A 7,396-nucleotide genomic window follows, 5' to 3' on the forward strand; every position below is an offset into this window, starting at 1 on the left:
CCGTTGAGACGACACTATATGGACTATGGTTTGGCAAGAAACCAAAGTTGTCGTTTCATAAAGTTTGGGGTTGCGATGCTTATAAGAAAAGGTTTCATCCTGATAGCTCAAACCCAAATCGGAGAAATGTGTCTTCATAGGATACCCAAAGGAGACAGTTGGGTACACCTTCTATCACAGATCCGAAGGCAAGATATTCATTGCTAAGAATGGATCCTTTCTAGAGAAGGAGTTTCTTTCGAAAGAAGTGAGTGGGAGGAAAGTAGAACTTGATGAGGTAACTGTACCTGCTCCCTTATTGGAAAGTAGTTCATCACAGAAATCTGTTCCTGTGACTACTACACCAACTAGTGAGGAAGGTGATGATGATGATCATGTAACTTCAGATCAAGTTACTACCGAACCTCGTAGGTAAACCAGAGTGAGATCCACACCAGAGTGGTACGATAATCCTGTTCTGGAGGTTATGTTACTAGACCATGATGAACCTACGAACTATGAAGAAGCGATGGTGAGCCCAGATTCCGCAAAATGGCTTGAGGCCATGAAATCTGAGATGGGATCCATGTATGAGAACAAAGTATGGACTTTGGTTGACTTGCCCCATGATCGGCAAGCCATCGAGAGTAAATGGATCTTCAAGAAGAAGACTGACGCTGACAGTAATGTTACTGTTTATAAAGCTCGACTTGTTGCAAAAGGTTTTTGACAAGTTCAAGGGATTGACTACGATGAGACCTTCTCACCCGTAGCGATGCTTAAGTCTGTCCGAATCATGTTAGCAATTGCCGCATTTTATGATTATGAAATTTGGCAAATGGATGTCAAAACTGCATTCCTGAATGGATTTCTGGAAGAAGAGTTGTATATGATGCAACCGGAAGGTTTTGTCGATCCAAAGGGAGCTAACAAAAGTGTGCAAGCTCCAGCGATCCATTTATGGACTAGTGCAAGCCTCTCGGAGTTGGAATAAACGTTTTGATAGTGTGATCAAAGCATATGGTTTTATACAGACTTTTGGAGAAGCCTGTATTTACAAGAAAGTGAGTGGGAGCTCTGTAGAATTTCTGATATTATATGTGGATGACATATTGTTGATTGGAAATGATATAGAATTTCTGGATAGCATAAAAGGATATTTGAATAAGAGTTTTTAATGAAGGACTTCGGTGAAGCTGCTTATATATTGGGCATCAAGATCTATAGAGATAGATCGAGACGCTTAATTGGACTTTCACAAAGCACATACCTTGACAAGATTTTGAAGTAGTTCAAAATGGAACAGTCAAAGAAAGAGTTCTTGCCTGTGTTACAAGGTGTGAAATTGAGTAAGACTTAAAGCCTTACCACGGCAGAAGATAGAAAGAGAATGAAAGTCATTCCCTATGACTCAGCCATAGGTTCTATAAAGTATGCCATGCTGTGTACCAGATCTATTGTATACCCTACACTGAGTTTGGCAAGGGAGTACAATAGTGATCTAGGAGTAGATCACTGAACAGCGGTCAAAATTATCCTTAGTAGAATAAGGATATGTTTCTCGATTATGGAGGTGACAAAAGGTTCGTCGTAAAGGGTTAGGTCGATGCAAGTTTTGACACTGATCCAGATGACTCCAAGTCTCAATCTGGATACATATTGAAAGTGGGAGCAATTATCTAAAGTAGCTCCGTGCAGAGCATTGTAGACATAGAAATTTGCAAAATACATACGGATCTGAATTTTGGCAGACCTGTTGACTAAACTTCTCTCACAAGCAAAACATGATCACACCTTAGTACTCTTTGGGTGTTAATCACATAGCGATGTGAACTAGATTACTGACTCTAGTAAACCCTTTGGGTGTTGGTCACATATCGATGTGAACTATGGGTGTTAACCACATAAAGATGTGAACTATTGATGTTAAATCACATGGCGATGTGAACTAGATTATTGACTCTAGTGCAATTGGGAGACTAAAGGAAATATGCCCTAGAGGCAATAATAAAGTTATTATGTATTTCCACATATCATGATAAATGTTTATTATTTATGCTAGAATTGTATTAACGGAAACATGATAGATGTGTGAATACATAGACAAACATAGTGTCACTAGTATGCCTCTACTTGACTAGCTCGTTGATCAAAGATGGTTATGTTTCCTAGCCATAGACATGAGTTGTCATTTGATTAACGGGGTCACATCATTAGGAGAATGATGTAATTGACATGACCCATTCCGGTAGCTTAGCACTTGATCGTTTAGTATGTTGCTATTGCTTTCTTCATGACTTATACATGTTCCTATGACTATGAGATTATGCAACTCCCGTTTACCGGAGGAACACTTTGTGTGCTACCAAACGTCACAACGTAACTGGGTGATTATAAAGGTGCTCTACAGGTGTCTCCGAAGGTACTTGTTGGGTTGGCGTATTTCAAGATTAGGATTTGTCACTCCGGTTGTTGGAGAGGTATCTCTGGGCCCACTCGGTAATGCACATCACTTAAGCCTTGCAAGCATTGCAACTAATGAGTTAGTTGCGGGATGATGTATTACGGAACGAGTAAAGAGACTTGCCAGTAACGAGATTGAACTAGGTATTGAGATACCGACGATCGAATCTCGGGCAAGTAACATACCGATGACAAAGGGAACAACGTATGTTGTTATGCGGTTTGACCGATAAAGATCTTCGTAGAATATGTGGGAGCCAATATGAGCATCCAGGTTCCGCTATTGCTTATTGACCGCAGACGTGTCTCGGTCATGTCTACATAGTTCTCGAACACGTAGGGTCCGCACGCTTAAAGTTCGATCACGATTTGTATTATGAGTTTATGTGTTTTGATGTACCGAAGGTAGTTCGGAGTCCCGGATGAGATCGGGGACATGACGAGGAGTCTATAAATGGTCGAGACGTAAAGATCGATATATTGGACGACTATATTCGGACATCGGAAAGGTTCCGAGTGATTCGGGTATTTTTCCGAGTACTGAAGAGTTACGGGAATTCGCCGGGGAGTATATGGGCCTTATTGGGCTTTAGGGGAACGAGAGAGGAGAGGCTGCGTGCCCTCCCCCCCAATGCTTAGTCCGAATTGGACTAGGGGGAGGGGCGGCGCCCCTCCTTCCTTCTCTTCTTTTTTCCCTTTCCTTCTCTCCTACTCCTACTACTTGGAAGGGCTCCTAGTTCTAGTAGGAAAGGGGGAATCCTACTCCCGGTGGGAGTAGGACTCCCCTAGGGCGCGCCATAGAGAGGGCCGGCCCTCCCCCTCCTCCACTCCTTTATATACAGGGAGGGGGGCACCCCTTGGAGACACAACAATTGATCCCTTGGATCTCTTAGCCGTGTGCGGTGCCCCCCTCCACCATAATCCACCTCGGTCATATCGTAGCGGTGCTTAGGCGAAGCCCTGCGTCGGTAGAACATCATCATTGTCACCACGCCGTCGTGCTGACGGAACTCTCCCTCAAAGCTCGACTGGATCGGAGTTCGAGGGACGTCATCGAGTTGAATGTGTGCTGAACTCGGAGGTGCCGTGCGTTCGGTACTTGATCGGTCGGATCGTGAAGACGTACGACTACATCAACCGCGTTGTGCTAACGCTTCCGCTTTCGGTTTACGAGGGTACGTGGACACACTCTCCCCTCTCGTTGCTATGCATCACCATGATCCTGTGTGTGCGCAGGATTATTTTTTTGAAATTACTACGTTACCCATCAGTGATAGTTATATTGTTGAATCCATTCATAATGCCTCTGAAAATTATTATGAGAAAGGAACTTATGCCCTTATATATCTCAATAATATCAAGTTTCTTCTCTATGTGTTGATTGTTTTGAAGTTACACTTGTTTTGCCTTCCTATGCTAGTTGATTCTTGTTAACATAAGTTGTTTGCTCAGAAAATCCATATGCATAGGAAGTGGGTTAGACCTAAATGTGCTAGTCATATGCTTCACGATGCTCTCTTTATGTTTCAATTCTTATATTTTAGGCGAGCATCATTGAAATCATCATGCCTGGCTTAAAAGGCATTAAAGAAAAACGCTTGTTGAGAGACAGCCCAACACTTTTACCTACTGTTTTTGTCTGTTCACATGATTATGCTACTATAGTAATCATGTTTTATTGCTTTTGTTTCAATAAAGTGCCAAGTAAAACCTTTGGATCATGTTGGGTGATAGTTGATTTGATGTTGCTGAAAAACAGAAACTTTTGCGCTCACGAAAATAATTCTCATTTTTAACAGAAGAGTGATTTTGATTTGATTCTTTTTGCAGAAGATTAATATACAAATTTCTCACGTGGTCCTGAATTTTCAGAATTTTTGGAGTAGCAGAAGTATGGTTTGAGTACAAATTATTACTGACTGTTCTGTTTTTGTCAGATTCTGTTTTCAATGCATAGTTTGATTGCTTTCTAGTTTCTATGGCTTATATTGCTCAATATAAATTGTGTAAATGATAAGGTACATTAGGCATGGTGTGAGAACAATTTTGAATCTTGTCTTTGACAGTACCAAAGTGAATGGTTTGTCTTTATCATACTAACCCATCTCACGAAGTTCCGTTAAGTTTTCTGTGATTGAAGTTTTCAAGTTTTGGGTGAGATGTCGATATGAGGAGGACAAGGAGTGACAAGACCCTAAGCTTGGGGATGCCCAAGGCACCCCAAGGTAATATTCAAGGAAGATCCAAGCAACTAAGCTTGGGGATGCCCCGGAAGGCATCCCCTCTTTCGTCTCCAACATTATCGGTAACTCACTATGAGCTATGTTTTATTCGTCACATGATATGTGTTTTGCTTGGAGCATCAATTCATTTTGTTAGGATTTTATTTCTGTTATTTAGAATAATGTTTTGCATCTTTTATTTCAATAAAAGTGGCATTGATAGCCTTTGCCATGCTTATTTTGCAAGTCTATATGTTGCTGTTTGAAAATAGAAAGTTTACCGTTGTTGCAAAAATTCCCTAGTATAGCCAGAACATGATAAAATGTTGAAACTTTTTGCACAATAAGCTCTGATAAATTTTCTACAGTGTGTTAAATTTTCAGAATTTTTTGAGTTGAATAAGTATTGATACTCTTGCATTCTTTACAGACAGTACCGTTTTGGCAGATTGCTGTTATGTTTGCATTGTTTGCATATGTTTGCTTGTTTAATGATTCTAGTTGAGGATATGAGTATTAAATATGCAGAGGCATTCAGCATGCAATGTTGAATAATAATTTTAGTGATTTACTACAGTAGAGAATGATAAGGTTTTTGCATTGGTTTATACTAACTTATCTCATGAGTTCTTGTTGAGTTTTGTGTGGATGAAGTTTTTAAGATTTAGGGTAACCGTGATATAAAAGGAATTAAGGAGACACAAAATCTCAAGCTTCGGGATGCCCAAGGCATCCCAAGATAATATTTCAAGAAGTCTCAAGCATCTAAGATTGGGGATGCCCCGGTAGGCATCCCACCTTTCTTCACCAACAATTATCGGTTAGTATCGGTTGATCCTAAGTTTTTGCTTCTTCACATGATGTGTGTTATCCTTTTAATGTCATTTTATTTATTTTTGCTTGCTATTTTAATAAAGTACTTAGATCTGAAAGTTTTTAAATAAGAGAGAGTCCTCAAATAGCTACCCATTTACATAACTACTCGCTTGATCTTCACTTATATCTTTTTGGAGTAGCTTGTCATTTAATCTTGTGCTTCACTTATATCCTATGAGTAAATTGTTTAATAAATTGAATGTCATGAAGTTGAAATCATATCATGCCTAGTGGTAGCTTCACATTGGGTTTAGAAAGTGAATCTTTTGAGGCTTGACAATCACAATATTGGTCATACAAGAAATTCACGAATAGTTAGTATAAGGAAGAGAACTTTCACATGCAAATACACTATCTTGGAAATCTTTTGTGATTGTGAGCCCCCGTCAAAATATTATATGCCAGAATTTTTGACATTGGACAAGGAAGACAACGTAATGATTTATGTTTGTTCATATTCACATAGAAGTTATATTGTCATAGATCCTTCAACATGTGGTGCTTGCCCCCTATCTTTGCTAGCCAAAAAATTCGCACTAAGTAGAGATACTACTTGTGCATCCAAAAATCCTTAAACCCAGGTCTTACTTTCAAGTGTCCACCATACCTACCTATGGATTGAGCAAGATCCTTCAAGTAAGTTGTCATCGGTGCAAAAAGGCAATAAAAATTGCTTCTAAAAGTGTGAGATCATTTTGTGTAAGAGAAAATTGAGCGTTGCACGAACTTGTGATGGTGAAGAATAAAGCGACAGACTGCATAATAAAGGTCGCTATCACAAGGGGCAATTTAACGTGACGTTCTTTTGCACTAAAGGGTTGAGCATACAAACAAATAAGCGCATGACAACCTCGAGGTGAATACGTTGGGAGGCAAAACAATAAGCCCCTATCTTTCTATGTGTAGTTGAAATGTTTTGCTCATGTGTATGTGGTGAGTGTTAGCAATCATAGAAGACTATAAGATGGTTGAGTATGTGGAGCCCTTACTTAAAATCCGTTGAATAAGTTGAATTGGAATTGCTTGGTGACTAAGAACATAGTTTGTTGAGTCTCAAGAGAGTTCATTTTTTGAACCTTAACATGTGAATTGGTTGCTACTATAACATGAGAAGTTTTATAAGAAAGAATTGCTGTTATGATGCTAGGAAAAGTGATTGAAATTATCATTAATCAAACTTATGCACTTTGCTAGCATTCACACTTCATAAATTATTTCTTTTATCATTTACCTACTCGAGGACGAGTAGGAATTAAGCTTGGGGATGCTGATACGTCTCCAATGTATCTATAATTTATGAAGTATTCGTGTTGTTATTTTATCATTCTTGGGTGTTTTACAATAATTTTATAGCAACTTTATATCATTTTTTGGGACTAACCTATTGACCCAGTGCCAGTTGTTGTTTTTTTCTTGTTTTTTACATCACAGGAAATCAATATCAAATGGAGTCTAAACACCACGAAACTTTTCGGAGATTTTTTCTGGACCAGAAGGAACCCAATGGGCCAGAGCTGCACCTGGGTTGTGCCCACCTCGGTGGCCTCCCGCACCCCCTCTTTGCACTATAAATTCCCAAATATTCTGAAACCCTTCGGGGTTAACCTAGATCAGAAGTTCCGCCGCCGCAAGGCTCTGTAGCCACCGAAAACCAATTGTGAGGCCGTTCCGGCACCCTGTCGGAGGGGGAATCATCACCGGTGGCCATCTTCGTCATCCCGGAGGCCACCACGATGAGGAGGAAGTAGTCCACCTTCGGGGCTGAGAGTTTGTACCAGTAGCTATGTGTTTAATCTCTCTCTCTCTCTCGTGATCTATATCATGGGCTTTGTTAATATAGATGGATCATATGATGT

The sequence above is a fragment of the Triticum aestivum genome, chromosome 1D (genome assembly GCF_018294505.1).
Source record: "Triticum aestivum cultivar Chinese Spring chromosome 1D, IWGSC CS RefSeq v2.1, whole genome shotgun sequence".
In the NCBI taxonomy this organism is placed as follows: Eukaryota; Viridiplantae; Streptophyta; class Magnoliopsida; order Poales; family Poaceae; genus Triticum; species Triticum aestivum.